General features: G+C 50.3%; 1 protein-coding gene across 9 annotated transcripts in view; it reads right to left on the bottom strand.

Moving 5' to 3' along the window:
- MEGF11 (multiple EGF like domains 11) overlaps positions 1–18490 on the bottom strand; it is a 332207-nt gene extending 313717 nt beyond the window's left edge. For all 9 annotated transcript variants that reach the window (XR_010380816.1, XR_010380815.1, XM_031452880.2 and 6 more), the window contains exon 1: positions 18401–18490. The gene's annotated coding sequence lies outside the window, so the exon portion shown is untranslated. The remainder of the gene's footprint in view (positions 1–18400) is intronic.
- Positions 18491–18797: the final 307 nt, after the last annotated feature.

Genomic DNA, 18797 nt, shown 5'->3' on the forward strand with positions numbered 1-18797 from the left:
AACCCCCTGGGGAGAGGCTGGACTGCCATCCCCACCATCTCACACTTGAAATTCACTTCATACCTTACTCTCAGGCCCTCCATGTGCTGAACACAGCCACACCCCACCCACCGCCCGGTGCCCTCTTCCCTTGTGCATTGACAACACCACCCGGGTGCCCCCCAGCCGTCGGGGTCCTGCGCCTGTGTGCGGACCCCCGTTATGTCTCCTCACTGGGTACTGAGTCTTTTCATTTCCAGCTGATGCGGTGTCTCGAGGCACCAAGTTTCCTTCATTCCTAGGGCTGGTGCTGCTCAAAGCCTGGTGGGAGAAACTTCCCAGGGACCGGGGAGACTCTGTGATGGGGTTTCCTTGTCAGAGTCCAGTTTGCCCTGAGAAGGTGTGTTTCCCGACGTCAGAGGGTCCAAAACCTCATCTCCTTCCAAATCACTCTCTCTGCCAAAAAAGACCACCAAGCTGCCAAAACAATAGCCTCAAAAGTGATGTTCTCGCCGTTCACCTCCAAAAAAGGCAAACAGTAAGCATGCCATCACCTGCAATTCTCGGATAATCCTGCAGAGTAGTGACTGTTGCTGCCATTTTACAGGTTAAGAAACTTGACTTGGAGAAGCTAAGCTGCTTACCCACGTCCCAGGCCTGGCTCTCCCAACTCTACTGTGCAGTCCACCGATGTGCAGAGAGGACCAAGTATAATCAGGTTGCAGCACCTCTCTGGCCTCAGTTTCCTCATCCGGAAAGTGGGATAACAGGAAGACCTCCCTCACAGCTTGGTGTGAGAAAACTGAATGAGGCCATCCATGGAGAAGCTGGCACAGGGTGCCCTCCCACGCACAGCCATCCTCCTGCTCGGCTCAATGCTGTCTGGAGGGCAGGCTGCCCTCCCAATGCTTCCTGCCTCCGTTGACTCTACGGCCCCTTCCTGGGGAGAGCAGGGAGAGGCACACTCCTGCATGATAAGTGAACCAATAAACGAATCTTTTTGCCTGGGTGGGTATAAATTACAGCAGGAAGCTTTTTGGGTTGGTGTCTTCTGTGGCATTAGAAGTATCATTAATTATGTATTAAGTGTTTGAAAGGAAAAGACGTCAGTAGCCTATAGGATGTATTTGCATAGTAATAGAGGATTATTAGATGCAATATCTATACTGAGGGCTACTGAGATTCAGGTCCCCAGCTTCTCAGGGCTGGTGAATTACAGCCACAAAAATCTCTGCCTTAGTAAATAATGGCATCCCAATTGCTGGAGGAACTCCCGATGCCTGCTGATGAGACGTGGGCAGCCGCCCAGCCAGGCTGAGGGGACAGCAGGACAGGACCTCGCGGCACCGCTGCTGGGGGTCTGGTTTTCAGGGTGGGCGACCCCTCCCCCCAGCTCAGACCTGAGCTGGGCCAGAAACACCCGCCCGCCTTGGTCTGCAGATGCTCCAGAGAAACACTGGAAGCTGCTTCCAAAACCTGGATTCTGCTAAAGACTTCTGCAAGTCCCTCTGGGAGTTAGATGCTCGAGTAAAAAGAAAATGCATGTGTTGCTTCTCAAACTGCAAGGGTGTGTGTCCCCTTTTAATGAGGAGATAGGGAAGGTTGGAGGAGAGCGGCTCCCACTCCTGGGAAGGTGAAGGTCACCGAGCCCCCTGTAGTCAGGAGCCCAGGCTGCCCGAAGGCAGCAGAGACAGGATCCTACCAGAGCAGCAGTGACAAGAATAACAGGTGACGTTAAGTTAAGGCACGTTGACTGTGCGCCAGACCAGTTGTAAGCCCACTGCAGGGATTAACCCAACCCTCAGAGCAGCTCTGTGCGGCAGGTGCTATCACAACCCCATTGTACAGGTGAGGAAACTGAGGCACAGAACGACCTCCCCTAGATCGCATCATTGCTCCTCCCTCATCTTCATGCGTTGACTTAAATGTCACCTTTTTACTGAGACCTTCCCTAATCACTCTGCTTAAAACTGCAATCCCATCCACACTCCACCACTCGTTACCTTGCCTGTCTTTTTTTCCGACATTACTTGTCAGCTTCAGATGTGCTCCATCAGCTACTAATTTTGTTTATAGGCTGGGTGTCTCCACTAGCATGTCAGCTCCACAAGGGCAGGGATTTCCGTCTGTTTGTCTCATATCGTTTGCTGCTGTATCCCCAGCAGCTAGAACAGGGTCTGGCACATGGCAAGTGCTCCATAAACATTTGTTGAATGAGTAGAGGTTGAGCCACCTGCCCAAGATCACCCCTAGATGGCAGAGCTGAGGTTCACAGCCAGGCACCCAGTGCTCGCAATCACTACCCCTCACCCAGGAAGGACCTTCTCTCTTATTAGGTCATATATGGGGGTTACAGAGGGACCCAGTCTCACCACTGCTGAATAAAACTCCACGGACAACAGAGATCTCTGAGCCTTCTCTGTTCCCCTGAACTGAGTCGGGAATGCAAGGGCTTCTGGCAGCGGCTCCCGTCTGACTTTTTGTGGACGAAGACAAGCAGACTTGAAGACAGACCCTCTCCAAATAACCCCTGTGTTATGGACTGAATGTTTGTGTCCCCCACTCCCCAACCCCCAAGATTCATATGTTGAAGCCTTAACCCCAGCGTGATTGTATTTGGAGTAAGGAAGTAATTAAGGTCAAGTGAGGTCATACGGGTGGGACCCTGATCTAGCAGGATTAGCGTCCTTAGACGAAGACTCACCAGAAAGCACTCCAGCTCGTTCTCTCTCTCTCTCTCTCTCTCCCTCCCTCCCTCCCTCCCTCTCCCTCTCTCCCTCTCTCCCTCTCTCCCTCTCCCTCTCTCTCCTCTCTCTCTCTCTCTCTCTCTCCGACCTGTTGTGAGTGACCACTACCCAGGAAGGGCCATGTGATCACATAGCAAGAAGGCAGCTGTCTGCCAGCCAGGAAGAGAGCTCTCACCAGAACCCAAATTAGCCAGAATCTTGATCCTGGACTTCCAGCCCCCAGAACGGTGAGAGATTAATTTCTGTTGTTTGGGCCACCCAGTCTCCAGTACCGTGTTATGACAGTCTGAGCAGACAAGCATACCCAGTCATTGCTGAGTGCTGAGTGGGTCTCTCACCTGCTCAAGAATGCTGACAGCTCCCCACTGCCTGCAGGGTCAGGGCCAGACTCCAGCACCTGGTCCCAACTGTGGATTAATTAATTGGCTAATGGTGGCTGAATCAGACCCAATTTAGGTGGCTCCCCAGACTTGCTCAGCCCCACCTGCCTCCAAGACCACCCATCTGCTACTTGCGCAGTGGAGAGATGGGCCGCCACCACCATCTCAGCCTCCTCTGGGGTGAGGGCCTGGCTCTGGCACAACCTCCCCTGCACGCAAAACAGGAGCCATTGCAGCTCTAGTGCCCAGGTTCACTGCCCTGGACATAAGGAGGTGCTGGCTGTTCTCACTTCTGGACTCAGCTGAGGCACCACACCACAGGGCATGGGGTACGGCATCCCCAGTGGCTGCCCAGATGGGCAAGGTGATGTGACCCAGAAGTGCAAGGGAGTTACTGCCCCATGGGGAAAACTCAGACCAATGAGAGACTGAGATGCTGGCAGATGCCAGAGACTCTCTCCTTCCACCCTGAGCGAACTCTTCTGAGTCACACTGGTTCCATTTGGCTTAACCACAGACATCCTTCATGAGTAAGCAAGCAGCTTTCCTTCCTCGCGAATCTGTGGCTGTTCGGCATTTGCTCTTCCTCCTTTGTTGCCTCACTTCCCTTTTCCTCTCACTCTCCTTGCCCTGAGACTGCATCTCTACCTCCAGGAAAGCACTAGCACCAAGTCCGGCCTCCAGCTCTGTGTTCTGGGAACCCAAGATCTCCTCAGCCAAGGATGGCCCTTGGTTCCCAGCAGGGCCTTACCAAGAGTAAAGACCCAAAGAGAAGATGAGACACAAGAAATGAGATATTGCTGATCCTTTGATGGGGGACAGTGAAGACCCGAATCCTTGGAGACACAAAGAATCTCCTTCTTCCCTTGCTGCCTCTGCAAATCCTTCCACCCATGGGAAGGCGAAAGCAGCCCAGGTTCCGTGGGGACTTGACTTTCTGAAATACACAGAAGGGATTCAAGCCTGTTGCTAGCCTGAGGAGCATTTGATGAACAATTTATACTAGGGTGTAAAAGACATACTATGGAACCTCTGTTTTCTAATGGAGCCCACAAGGACTGGTGATGCTAACATTTACTGGGTCTTTATTATGTTTCCAGGCACTAAGCTAAGCCCTTTACCTGCATGTTCACTTAATCTTCACAACAACTCTATATACTACTTACTGTACTATTGTTACTGCCCTTTTCACAAATGAGAAAACGGGTGTTCAGACAAGTTAGGCAACATGCCAGAAACCACGCAGGCAGGACTCAGCCCACATCTAAAGAGAGACTGTTGAGCACAGTGATGGCCCATAAGGAAAATTCTCTGGGGGTACAGACCACCTAAGGAAGCTTTTCAGGTCGGTATTTTCTGTGGCATTAGAAATATCATTAATTATGTACTAGGCAGGGATGTAATGCACACCATAATAAACATAATTAACACAGCTGTCTGTTACACATGAAAGTTGTTAACAGAGGAAATCCTAAGAGTTTCTTCACAAGGAAAAAAACTTTTTTTTCTATTTCTTTAATTTTGGACCTATATAATGAGGTGATGGGTATTTACTAAATTTGTGATAATGATTTCATGATGTATGTAAATCAAATCATTATGCTGTGCACCTTAAACTGACACAGTGCTGTACGTCAGTGATACCTCAGTCAAACTGGAAGAAAATAAATAAAAATTATATATTATGTGTTTGAAAAGAAAAAATACCCTTTGCTCCCTCATTTCGCCCTGGCTTCAGGGTCCCTCCCCAGCCAGAAAAGGATGTGGAGGTGCTGAAACATCCCAGGTGGCCTTTCCTCCCCCATCCCTGCCCTACAGGAGGAGGCAGTGGGGGCTTGAGAAGTAGGCCACAGGGCACCAGTTGGAGTGTATTTGTCTCTGGCTCTGATATGACTGAGTGGGCTCTGGCAGGAAGCAACTACCCGTGGAGTAAGAAAATCTACCCCCAACTGCTCCTCCCAGGGTCCCAGGGCCTCTACCCACCCAAGCAATCCCTCTGCTCCATGGAGGGAAAAACAGAGGTTTCTGGACTTTCATGCTCCCCCAGACCCCTAGTTCTGAGACGGAGTTCTGGACCAAAAAGAATAGAAGAAAAAGCAGCATTTCTTAATATAATGACCTTCGAGCAGAGCAACTCCATTTTACCTTGAAAACTGCAGAACTGAAAGCAGTCTATGCAGATCGTGCAAATGATATGCATATAATATGCAAATACAAATGCAAATGATCCAGGGCCAGGCCAGGGCTGAGGGAGGGAGCAGGAGGGAGACAGAGGGCAGTTAGGACCTGGGTCAGGAACCAGGTGAGGGCTTTGGGTGGGAGCACCTTAGAGAGGACCCCAGGTGGACAGCACTGTGACCCTTCGCAACCCCGTGGGCTCCTGCACTACACTATACACATGGGGACACGCACTCATACACAGAACCGTCGCCACACCGACGCACACATTAAAACACATAATCATGCTGTCATGAAACACTGACATACAGACACCCAGCCATTCAGGGACACACAGACTCCCATACAAACCTACCCACTCCTCCACATGCTGGAAAACGCACACGTGGATGAAAGCAGACACATAGGCCATCAAACACTCACAGAAACACACCAACACAGACACAAATACTGATGCACTCATCTTGGCGCTGACCCAGCGCAGCCAGTCAGATAAATCTGCCTGGAAAAGAAAGAATTCCAATATTTCCTGACAAGGAAAAGGAGGCCCAGTAAACAGCAGGAAAGAGAGACCCATCTTCAGATGGTACAGTGATCCCCTCCCCCTCCCCCAGCAGAGGCTTCCCTGTACACCCTGGGGCACAGACATCACCGCCAGTTCCTAACTCTTGCCCCTTGTGGTCCCCCCCAGCCTGTTGTTAACCTCTGGCTTCCTCAGAGCCACTCCTGCCCTCCTCCATCTGGCCCTTTCATCGCTTCAGCTGGGCGCGCTGTCTCATGCAACCTCACATTAATTCTGGCCTTTGTATAATCTAATTTGGAAATCTACAGGGGGAAGAAGGAAATCATTTCTTTCAACCCAAATGGGAAACAAGGCTGGATTTTCAGTCATTGCCCATCTCTGGGTGAATGGTCACACTAGAAAAAATGACTCTTCCCCCAAAAGAGTATACAAACTTTAAATGCCAGCCTGCCCACCCCTTTGTATACACACACACACACAGAAAAAGAAATGTGCTTTTCAGGGCGAAGAATGAATGAGATTTCTCGATCCCTGCCATTAACTCACCGTGTCATTTTGGGCAGGTCACCCACCAGCCCAGGGTCTCAATTTCCTTATTTGCCTCATTTGAGGGTTAAGATAATTCTCAAGGCCCCTTGCCTCTCCCACCTTCCACTGCCCTGATAGCACCAGAGTCTGAGGCTGGAACTTGCCCTGTGGTGTTCCCCAGAACTGTCCCCTGACCTTGGGGATTCACCACTAATGCTGGGATCTGAGAAGGGCTAAGGCCTGGGCCCTTCCAGGGAAGGACAAGCCACACCCCCAGGGTCAGGATTCACCCATCACCCCCAGCTTCTGTCCTGCCGACCTGAAACACTCTGTGTCCCCCTGGGAGCCTCAGAGGTTCAAAGGGAGGTCAGCTTGGAACAGGGGTATCTTAAGATATAATAAGGCTGTGATATCGGAGCGAGCAGGAAGAGTTGCAAAATGCCACATTGAGGGTTTTTAGTGTATTTTAGGGCCTCAGACACTCTTTCCAAATCAATATTCATGGGGATAGGCATGCCATTTATTTGCATATGTAGATTGTTGCTCATCCACTGCAGGATAAAAAAGTTTCGGGGTGTTTTTATTTATTGTATTTAATTTTAAGCTTGGATGATAAACCAGTCAAGTCCAGCTGGGGAAGGGCAGCTTCCAAGCGCAGGAGTGGGTTTTAAATAATCTGTGCTCTGAGGAAAGGTGGGTCCTAGATACACAGGAATGAGTCACCCTGACCCTGACTAAACAGCAGAATTAATTCCAGGTCAGCCCTTCCCAGGTCATCCCATGAAGCCCTCACCACGGGAAGCCTGGCCATCTCCCGTGGCCCCACACAAGCCTCTGGTAAACCAAGCCCACCACTGTCGCTCCAGGTCACCAACGAGAGGCAGACACAGGTTCAGGGTGTGACTCTGGGCAAGGCACTTGAGCCCCCGTTCTGAGGACAATAACCTGCTTTGCCAAGTTGTTGTAAAGTACACACTAGTTTAGAGATGCGTGGTGGTGATGGTCACACAACATGATGAAGCATTTAATACCAGTGAAATATACATTTCAAAACAGTTAAGATGGGAAGTTCTACGGTATGTGTATTTTACCACAAGAAAAATACAAATTTTAAAAACTCCAAAACTTGAAAATAAATGCACCAAAAAAAAGTGTTTGCTAAAATGTGAAGCCTTAATGAAGGTAGCCATCGTTAAGGCATCTTCTCTCCTGGGGTAACTGGCAACTCCTCCCCGGAGCCTTCGGGGAAGGCTCCATTCCCTGCCACTGCCAGCCAAAGCCGCCTGAGGCTCTGAGAACCGTCATCCTGCTCTTCCCTGGCTTCACTCCTCTTCTCTGCACCAAGCGACACTTTACTCCACCAGAACGCTGTGAGTCCACCGTGAGAATCTCAGAGGCTCCCAAATTACTCCAAAGTCCTTATACTCACATCAAAGTGCCCTGAAACCTGGTGAGGGTCTGTAGGGAGGGAGGCAGTGAAGCCTTGTAGGAAGTTCAGGGGGCTCTGCTGACCTGGATGGAATCCAGATGCTGCCAACACCCAGTGGGACCTTGCCTGCTCAATCTCTCTGAGCCTCAGCCTTCTCATCTGCACAATGGAGCTAATACTATTCCACCTACCTCTTGGTGCACAACAAACGCTCAAAACATGGTGGCTAGTATTAGGATTGCAGAGCAGTTAGCCGCAGTTCCAGCATTAACTCTCCCACACCGCTAGGGGCGCTGTCTCAGAGCACACAGCAGCTGTTCTCAAGCAGGGATTCCTTAGGCAGGTAAGTACTGATGTGTTTTCCTTTCGGTGACCTAGCGCTCCCACTCAGTCCCTACCAGCTTTGCGTCAGCATCTGTGGTTGCGCTAGAACTAAACAGAGCCCCTTTAATTGTGAGCTAATGAAAAAAGATGGCAGCCTCACGCACAAATGCTTTTGTGCCAAGTGCTGGCCAGATGACCCTTCAGCATGTTGTAGGAACAAAGGTTTCACAGTGGTTCCAGCTAAGAAGAGCGGTAGGAGAGTTGAGGTCACCACAGAGCACATGGTGGAAGGCTCATGTAGCAAGAGGTAATTTAGTCTTAGCACAGTAGCGTCTATTACAGTAAATTAACATTGTTAATCTGAACGTTATTGGCTCCGTAGTCTACATTTATAAACTTATCTGGGCTCTAAGATTGTGTATGAGTTATAAGCATACGTTGATTATGCCTGGTTTTGTATTTATCTTTTTAAATATTATTATATTAATAATTTCAGACAATATCGGAGGTCTGTGGGAAGAATTTTCCCCCTTTAAAATGGAACCATCTGTACATTTTTCAAGTTTTAAAACCACTGGTATATAGATAAACAAGTTTATACTCTACAGTACAGGGAAATATATACAAGATCTTGTAGTAGCTCACAGTGAAAAAGAATATGAAAATGAATATATGTATATTCATGTATGACTGAAAAATTGTGCTGTACACCAGAAATTGACACATTGTAAACTGACTATAACTCAATAAAATTAAAAATAATAATAATAATAAAACCATCGGTCTAAAATTTAATGCAGAGACCAACCTGGGGAGTAGCTAGAGTCCCTAAAAATCAGGTTCATTGTCCATTTTCTTCTACAGTGGATGGGAAGAGGGGAAGCTGGGCAGAGAAGAAACTGTAATAGGCAAAGGTTAAGTGATTTGCCCAAGGTCATTCATAGGTCAGTCTCCGCACTCAGGATTCCTATCTTGGATGTCAGGGAAGTCTCTGGAATCTTCAGTAAATTCCCTCCTCCTTTACTCCCAAAACCTCTTATTCCACTTTGAACAATAAAGGCTAATAAAGAAGAGGCTTTCTCTGCATCCCAGCTCCTCTCCCTCCCACCTCAGCCGAAATTGCATCCAAGTCCTGAGGAAAGGTGGACTCCTCTCCCAGTTCCAGGCGGAGGCTCATGGAGGTTCCCAGCACAAAGTGGTCCAAGATTGTCCAGAAGAAAAGATTTCCTGTCTACTGTGAAGGGTCCATGGATATAGCGTGAAGAGGGTTCCACCCACAGATCTCTGCAGAGCCCACCCCTTTCCCACCTCTGCCACCAGCAACACCAATAGGTAGACACTGAGCCCAGCCTGGTGCTGGCTCCTGGGGAGAAGGCATAAGTCAGTTTCAAGGAGCTGGTCTGTTAGGGAGGTGAGGCCCACACAGACAGAGCCCAGGTGACAGAGAACCAGCTAGCAGGAAATCAAGAGCTCGGCTGTGCAGTGGAGAGGAGGGAGATGGAGGAACTCAGAAGGGAGGTAGATCAATGAGCGATGGCTGAGATGGAGGCCCCCTAGTGGGTGGCGGACCAGAGCTGAGCTGTGAAGGCTGAGTGGGACCTGGCTGAGTGGAGGGAAGTGGTCATTTCAGCCAATGGCAACAGCTGTGAGAAGGTGACTGTGTCCCTGAGACAGTGAAGAAGCTGAAGATGAGCAGCCCTCACCTCCTACCAAACTCCCCTGCTTCTCCCCACTGCTGCCTTCCCGCTCATCCTTGGACTTACCACAGGAGTTCTCACCTCAGGGCCTTTGCACTGCTATTCCTGCTGCCCAATGCCCCCCACCCCCAGATATTCCCACGGCATCCTTCCTCTCAGTCTCTGCTCAAATGTCACCATCAGGGAGGCCTTCCCTGACCACACTGTGTAAAACAGCAGCAGCCTATCACCATATATATCTCTTTACCTTGCTGTTTTTCTTCATTGCAGCAAGTGCAAAGTATATCATATCATGTGTTCATTTTTTACCACCTGTCTCCCCTCGCTTCAATGCAAGCTCCCTGTAGGCAAGGGCTTTGTTTTGTCCCCTGCTCTATCGAGCATGTGCTCAGTGATCAGTATTTACAGAATGAATAAATGAATGAATGAGAGGAAAGAAGAATGCTATCAAGAATGGAGTCATAGCTCCTGGAGGGAGCAGAGACCTCCAACAGACCACCTTCCTGTTGATATGTCAGAGACACAGAGACACAGAACAGGGGTGGTGGCAGGGAAGGGTGGATGGATACGAAGGATCGCATGGTCGTAAAGGAAGGGCAGAGGAGTTCAGGAAACCTGGCTCAGATCCAGGTTCAGATCAATCAGAACCTCAGCGTAATAGAGGAAGGTCTTCAGGAAAGAGTCGTGGTAAATATCAGTGTTTTAAGAAGTCCCCAGTATACAAAAAGGGTGTGAGTCTCACTAGAGACAGGAGACAGAAGAAGGCAGGGGACACAGCAAGTAGGGAAAAGAGACTGGGAGAACAGGGCACCTACAGGGTCGGGAGGACGTCGGGAAGATGTATGAAACGCAGCACAGAGGAAAGAACTTGACCTTGCCCTCGCTCTGCCTCCCGCTGCCAAGTGAGCCTGGCACGTCATTTAACCTCTCCCAGCCTCCGCATCCTCATCTGTAAAATGAGAACAATAATCCTGACCTCACAGGGTAGTTCCAAGTTTGAGTCAAAACAGTTCCTAAAAATGACCCACAGTAGTGCCTGGCTTGCAGCCTGCAGGCATCCATCAAATTGAGTCCCTTCTCCAAATTGAGATTAGGGAAAAAAAAGGTGAAGATTAACTGGCTTTTCAGCGGGGAGGGTATAGCTCAGTGGCATAGAGTGTGCTTAGCATGCACGAGGTCATGGGTTCAATCCCCAGCACCTCCATTAAATAGATAAATAAACCTAATTACCTCCCTGCCCCACAGACAAAAAAATTATTTTTTTAACTTTTAAAAAGATTAACTGGCTTTTCAGGTAAATAACCTTATTTAGCCATTCCTGTAATTGTTAACTCAATAAATATTCACTGAAGTGCCACATGTTTGCAGGTCACCACACTGGATACAAAGGATCCACCCCGACCACACCTCCGGTCACAATGGTCTTACATCCAATTGGGAAGATGAGGAATGTGCCAACAAAATGCTGAACAATGACTCCAGAGCATGGTACTAAGTACCGAATCTGTGGTGTAGGCATTAATTGCTACAGAAGTTCAGGGGAAGGAGAGATCGATGCTTCAAGATCACCATGGGCTCCTGTGGTCGGGGAAGGTCTAATGAGGATGTAGCTCTAACACAGAGAGGGTGAAGAAAAGGGTGGTTTGGCTTAAACACAGAGAAAAGCAGAACTTGAAGCAGAGTCAGACGTAGTACTGAGTCCTGGCAGGTAAGGATGGGGGGAAAGGATGCAGGCAGGTTGTAGAGACTTCCAGATGTCCATTTGAGGGACTTGAGCTTCATGCAGGAAGTAGCGTGGGGGAAAAAAAAGGTAACAAATGGATGTTTTAGGATGATCTGAAGGAGGGAGGTATGAGAGGCTGGGAAATGGCAGCTCACACAACGTAATGTGTCTGCAGCAAGGATTCTAGACTTCTTGCCACCTCTGCACTAGAATTACAGATGACCCTATTTGCAAGCCCCAAAGACAGCTCTTGTAGGACATGTATGTCCCCATGACCCCCAGGCACTGTCCCCCTGGGGCTGGGAGATCAGAGCAGGAGGTGGAAAGAGCCTGAACAAAGGGCATGTCTCATGCCAGGAAGGAGGACTCGTACTCAAGAAACACGATGAAGACAAAACAAAGTCAATGCTTGAATATTGGGAATAGAGGGAGGAGGCAGGCATCAGAAGTGTTGCTAAGGTTTTGAGCCCAAGCATCCGGGAAGACAGTGCTGCCAACAACAAAAATGAAGAATCCAGAAGGGCAGATGGCTTGAGAGGTGGGAAGACATTAGATTTCATTTTAGGTGTATAGATTTTATGATGGCAGCCAGACATCCTAATAATAATAATAATTGATAATAATATCTAATCGGCAACTGAAATGTAGTATGAAAGATGGAGATTGAGTGATGTTTGAATCATCCAGGAGTGGAAACTGGGAATGCCAAGACTGGTAAAGAAGCCACTGTGATGTGCCTCTCAGAACTGCAACTGACTATATTTGGACTGTCAAAGACATTGTTTGTAGAAATAAGATCTCATCTTGGGCTAACAATCCCATTTCACCACTGAGAAAAGGAAAGCAAGAGGCAGCAAGTTGTGCAGAAGGAGCTCATAACCCATCTACACTAAGATGCTGGAGTTCCAGTATGCACTATGAACCACCTCCTCCAGGAAGTCTTCCCTAACTGCTGTGGCTCCCACTGAAGTCATGCTCCTCCTACCATGGTTGGTCTGCAAATCATAATTATTTATTCACTCTCTGGTTCCGTTCTCTGATTATTTGATAGTCTACGTGGTCTAGTCCTCACACATCTTCTGCACTAGATTACAATTCTTTGAGGGCAGAGATCAAATCTTCCAAAAATCTTCTACTCTGCATACTAATCAAGTGCAGTTATTGAGTTAATTCAGATTTATCTTCCCAATAAATCCTCGTTGCACAGATGAGCAAACTGAGGCACAAAGAAGTGAAATACTTCGCTTGGGGTCAGTCACAGGGCTGAAAAGTAGAGAGCATTGAAACTCAGGTCTTAAACTCTATAGCAGCTACTTTGGGCTGCTCCTTTCTTTTTTCCAAAAGCATCCTAATTTTTTCCCTCTCTGAGGCCCAACACATAAATCAAGATTATCCTAGGCCAAGTACGATGGTGTCCTTCCCTTGCCTGTGGCTGGGTCATGCCTGAACACGTGACTCACAATTTCAGCCAATGAGACACAAGGGAAAGTCCACTGAGGGGCTTCTGGTAAAGGCTCGCTTCCTGGCTTCTCTGCCTCTGCATATTATTCTAAGGGTGCAATGCCCGGAACTGTTGCAGCCATCTTGTGACCTTGAGACCAAGAAAAAGATGAAAAGAATCTGGATCTTGGATGATGCCGTCAAACCACCATAAGAACCAAGCTTGGGGCAGGTAGCCCACACCTGTTGTAACGGGAGGTACTAAGGGCCTTATTGTTTCAGCCAGTGGAGTTCACGTTTTCTGCTACTTGCAGCTCTGACTGATACCCATTCCAGTCAAGGGCTCTTGTCACTACAGGTGCCTGAGGCAAGCATTATGGGAGATACAGAACAAGTACAAGTCCTGGTCCCTGCCCTCACTGTGCCTTTCCCAAGACTGGACACTCAATAATTTGATTAACTGATTCTGCCTTTGCCCACCAGTTACAGGCAATATATTCCCTGAAGGCATCTTCCTTCCCTTTACTCAGCCTCACTGATTATCTCAAAGTTTCAGCCTCACATGACTGTAGTCTCAACCAACCAGGTTCTTCCCCATCGCCTCCCCCAACCTCTAAGGATCAAACTAAAAGCAAGGGACTTGCACTTGCCCAGGGAGACCATCAGCCAAACTCCGCACTCCTAAATATTTGTTGTTTGAAAAATGTCTTTCTCAATTAGATCTCACCCAAATGTTTGAGAGTCAGGCTGAATTCCAACTTCCTGCTCCAGAACAGACATGTTGAGCCTACATAATTACTGCAGCCAGCTTTATTTGCTATAAAAACATAGATTTTTGCTCCTTCTCGACTGTAAAATAATCAATAAATAGAATCCAGATGAAAAATGCCAGCATTTAGGAGAACAACTCTTTTATGGTTCTTTTCTTTTGGGCCTAATTAACACATAGGGGATAAAATGTGCTGTTATATTTCCCCAACCAGCTAAGGTGAAACACAAACTCTCCTTTCCTCCTGCTGAGATGCAGCTTCACACCAGAAACACAGATGAAACAGACAGACACTTTCAACACATTCTGAATTGTTCCACAAACAGAGCTGTAAACCTGTGAGGTGGACTTTCTCCAACCCCCCCCCACTGTTCACATTGGCTGTTCAATTTTTTTCTCTGTCCCCTAAGAACACATTGCATAGTTGCTGTCAAATGAAACAAAGATAGTCCCGTTAGCAGGAGAAGCAATCTCTCTGACTTTCTTTCTTTTAAAAGAAGACGTGCCTTTTTGGACAATGACCACCCAGGCCATGAAAGTTTCATGAGGGGCTCTTGGAGTGGGTGACACCTTTTCAATTATAACGCTGCTATAATAAACCCCTACAGAGCCACAGGGCATGGAGTCTACATCCAACACATGACACCTATTTATTCTGTAATTATATTGCGATATATTCTCTGTGTGTGTGTACTGATGAAGATAAAATATTCTTTTAATTCTACGGCTTCCTAGGGGGGCTGGGGGGAGAGGATCATACACAGGCAAATCCTGGGAGTTCCTAGAGCTAAATTACAGCCTTTGTTCCAGGATCCCTCATTGTGTAATCTCAAGAAAATCACTCACTTTTCCTTGTTCTACCACAGTGGTTCTCTCAGTGTGGTCCCGGGGCCAAAAACATCAGCCTCACCTGGGAACTTACTAAAAATTCAAATTACTGGGCCTGCTGCGGACCCACCCACCAAATCAAAAACTCTGGGTTGGGGGGGCGGTGGACGACACAGCAATCTGTGTTTAAACAAGCCTACCACATTGAAGTCTCAGAAGCCCTCGTCTACAAAACAGAAAGGTAAGAGCACCAGTGTAAATGGCATCAGGGATGGAGGACACCTGGGCTTCTTTCTCAATAGCTGTCCCAATCTGCAGAGTCAGGGCTCCATTTACCCATCTGTACAATGGGGCTACGGAGTTTCACCAAGAAGCCGTGGATGCTGGAATTTAAGAGGTACGTGGTTACCCAGCACCAGTCTCTATGGATACCTAGCAAGATCACAGTTGCCAATACTCACCAGCTCCCTCCCGCCATACTCTGACTGGTAGAAGCTCTGCAGAGCAGTCTTCCAATGCCATAGTTAAGGTCATCATTGCAGCTGCCTCTGGGTTACCCTTGGCAACCAGACGCTGGGGTCATGGAAGCCCACAGAATCTCCAGACTTCATAGCCAGTAGCTTCAAGATTTTTAACCTCAGAGCCTTGAACCACTAGAGGGGAGGCTCAGGACTGTTTCTGTTATATTGTCCCGATTCAGCACTTCTTCAGACCTCTTTTGTGTATTTACCTCCACTCTACAACTGGACTTTAAGCCTGTGGAGGATGACACCTAGCATGTCAGCATCCTGAGGTCTGGGACTCTGTCTGACTGCCTCATGCCTGTCTCCCCAAGGCCTAGACCAGTGCCTGGCCCAAAGTAGGAGCTCGAGAACTGTTTGTTGACAAAATATTCCTAGCACAGTAAATGCCCTGCCCAGAGTAAATCCAGTAGTAAGCCCCAAACCTTCATGTATCTAAATTCTAAAAGTTATGGTTGAGGGGATGGGGGTATATCGCTCAGCGGTAGAGTGTGCATAGCACACGCAAGGTCCTGGGTTCAATCCCCAACAACGCCATTAAAAAAATAAAGAAGTAAAATTATGGTTGGGAAGAGGCAAAGAAATATTTGAAAGCCAGGGAACAGGAAGAGGGAAGAGGAGAAGCAAAAGCCTGAATATCTCCCAGCTGGAGCTCATGTGGTGCTGACCTCCCAGACAATTGCTCACCCTGGGTCTAGAGCTGGAAGACCTCTGGGCCAGGCTCTGAGCTTGAGTTCTTTTTTATTTTTTTAATTGACGCATAGTCAGTTTACAATGTTGTGTCAATTTCTGTTGTACAGCATAATATTTCAGCCATACATATACATACATGTACTCCTTTTCATATTCTTTCTCATTATAGGTTCCTACAAGATATTGAATATTTGCCTGCTGGGCTTGAATTCTAAGCAGCTGGTCTTCTAACTGCCCTAGTGCTTCTCGCTCAAAGGCTAAATTCCCTTTGGTCCTGACTCTGCTGTCCTTGGACCAGCCTCGTAACCTGTGGTGAGCTTTCCTACCACCCTCTTAGTGACTCAAGCCTTGTGCTCACGATCCTTTTCTCTCAGTCAGAAATCTATCCAGGAGCCAATTCCAAATCCTCGCTTCTCCAGGGACTATCCCTAACCCTGCCCCGTCTGAACATGGTTTGACTTGAGAAGCCAAGGTACCCTTGGCTGCAAAACAGTGGCTGCTCTTTCCCTGTGGGTTGCACTTTATGGGTGGGGGCCGAGTCTTAAGAGCTCTCTTTACCTCCAGACTTCAGATCAGGCACAGGAATAGTTTGCAACAAACTCTCACCTAAATGATTTACCCTGGGAAATGATCACAGCACAGCACCTAACAAGAGGCCAGTCAGTCCTCTAACTCTGACTTCACACGCACCCAGTCCTCCAGCCTGCAAAGGGCGCAGAGCCGCCTGGCTGGGAACACTTGCCACATGCTGAGAAAGTGGTTAGGACAGCAAAGAGTACTAGAAAAAGCCCTGAACTAGGAGTTCGGAGACCTGGTTTACATTCTCTTCCACTCCTAAGCAGCTCTAAGCGAATCCTTTCACTTCCCTGGGTCTCCACCTGCTATTCTGTGAGATGGGAGTAAGCGGTGGAGACTGCAGTCGTGGACCCTGAATTGCCAGCGGCTTAAACAACATGTGAGCAACGGAGAGAGCTGGTGCGTGGTGCGCACCAAGGAAAACCCGCCAAAGGAGCTGAGGTTGGAGTGCTCGTAGATGGTCGACTCAGCGCCCTCGCGGGACCCCGCCTAAACGGCAGGGGGCAAGGGCCGAGGGACTCTCTCCACAAAGCCCCCATCTCTCGGTCCCACTAAACCTTCTCTAAACCTTTCAAGAGAACCTCTCCAACAGCACACCAACAAAGAGGGCTGCGAAGCCGGGGTCTCGCTGGCTCTGCGGAAGCCGCTTGGGGCTGAGAATCCGGCCTCCCGGACTCCAGGAGCAAGAGGACGCGCGTCCCCGGCAGGCGGCGAAAGCCCCGGCCAACCTTCGCTCGCCACCACCTGGCCGGGGCATTAACCCCTGCTTTCCCGGCAGAGGGCGGAAGGGGCGCTGATGCCCGGACTAGAGTACCTTGGTCACGGCGAGCTAAGAACGGCCGGAAGCCCAAACGACCCAAAGACCTCCTCCAACCTGCTGGAGGCCCTGCTCTCTGTGTTCCCGGGGGAGTGGGGACGGAGCGGGAGATCCTGACGCGAAGCCACTCTGAAATATTTCTCTAGGGAACACGACCACATAAGAGGGCGTCAGACCGGCCTCGCAGCGTGGGCTAGCGGGGACGGATCCCGAGAAGCGGCGACCGAAGGATGGAGCCGGGGAGTCTAGGTCCGGGATTAAAAGCCAGAGCTCAGGGGCTCGGGGAACGGTCAAACTGAGGCTCTGCGCTCCTAGGTTTCGGTCGGGTGAGAGCTCCGTCCCTCTCACGGACCTTGACCCCGCGACGAAGGATTTTGCACATTTTAGTCGTATTTTTTTCTAACATATTAGCAAAATTAACCCAGTCCAGGAGGAAAGCGGCTGTGCTCCACGGCTCCAAGGGGCCACAACCACCAACCACTCCCCGACCTCCAACACCACCAACACCACCGCCCAAGGGTGGGCGAGAAGTTGGGAACTTCGGGACCGCGCTCCAGGCGCGCACTGGAAGTGACTCGCTCCTCTTAACTTCGGGAGCAGAGGTCGCCGCCGAGGGCTGGAGGGACGTCCGGGGAGTCGACCCAAATGTCGGGAGTCCCAGACTTCCCTGAGGAGAGTCGGGGCGACGAGATGAGAAAGAAAGGAAGTACGTTCCCGCTTCCAAAATGCAAAAGTGCGCACGGCACCGGCCGGGGCTCGGCGGCGGCGAGGCGCATCGCTGGCCACCGCGGGAGACCTGGCCGCGCCCCGCAGTCTCTGCGGCCGGACCTGGCGCGCACGGGGCGGCTCGGGGCGGCTCGAGGGTGGGAGTCCCCAGACTGAGGGGCGGGCTGGCGCCCTCCCTGAGAAAGCTGCGCCGCGCCGCTGCGCTCGGGTCTTCCCCCGCCGCGGGCGCTGCGTCCCGACTGCGGCCAGAGAGCCCTCGCCTGCCCACGCCGAGGCGCCCCACGTCCGGCCCGGACCCCCTCGCGTTTTCCCGGCGCTCACCTCCTCCTCCTCCTCCCGCGCCAAACTCGGCTTCCGCAGCCCAGACCCCGGCAGGGCAGCGGGGATCCACGGAACCGGTGGAAAGTTAGTCGCGGGGGTGCAAAGCCCCCTCCCCGGGATCAGAACCCCCGACCCCCGTCTCCCTGAGCCCCTCAGTGCTCCAGGGCTCCGCGTCCTCGCCGTCCCCGCCCAGCCACCTACCTGCTTCGCTAGCGGCACGCCCGGGGCTCAGCCGGCCGTTCGCAGTCCTGTGGTCCGGAGCCCGAGCCGCGCCGGAGCGGCGGGCAGGAGCCGGAGCTGTGGGCAGCCCAGAGTTGGGCGGCGGGTGGCGGGCGGCGGGCACCGCGAGCGAGAGAGCGAGCCGGCGGGCGGCTGGAGCCGCGGAAGCTGCTGCTGCCGCCGCCGAGCCAGCAGCCCCCACCCGCTCCGTCCCTCAGTCCCTCCCTCTCTCGTTCCCTCCCAGCCTCCCTCCTCCCTGCTCGCAGCTCCCTCCCTCCATCCCCCACCCCCCACCCCGTCTTTTTTTTTTCCTTCTCCCTCTTCGGTCCTTTCAGACCCTGCTCGCTCGCTCGCTTGCTCTTTTTGTTATCTTTCAGTC

This window comes from Camelus dromedarius, chromosome 5 (genome assembly GCF_036321535.1).
Source record: "Camelus dromedarius isolate mCamDro1 chromosome 5, mCamDro1.pat, whole genome shotgun sequence".
Lineage (NCBI taxonomy): Eukaryota > Metazoa > Chordata > Mammalia > Artiodactyla > Camelidae > Camelus > Camelus dromedarius.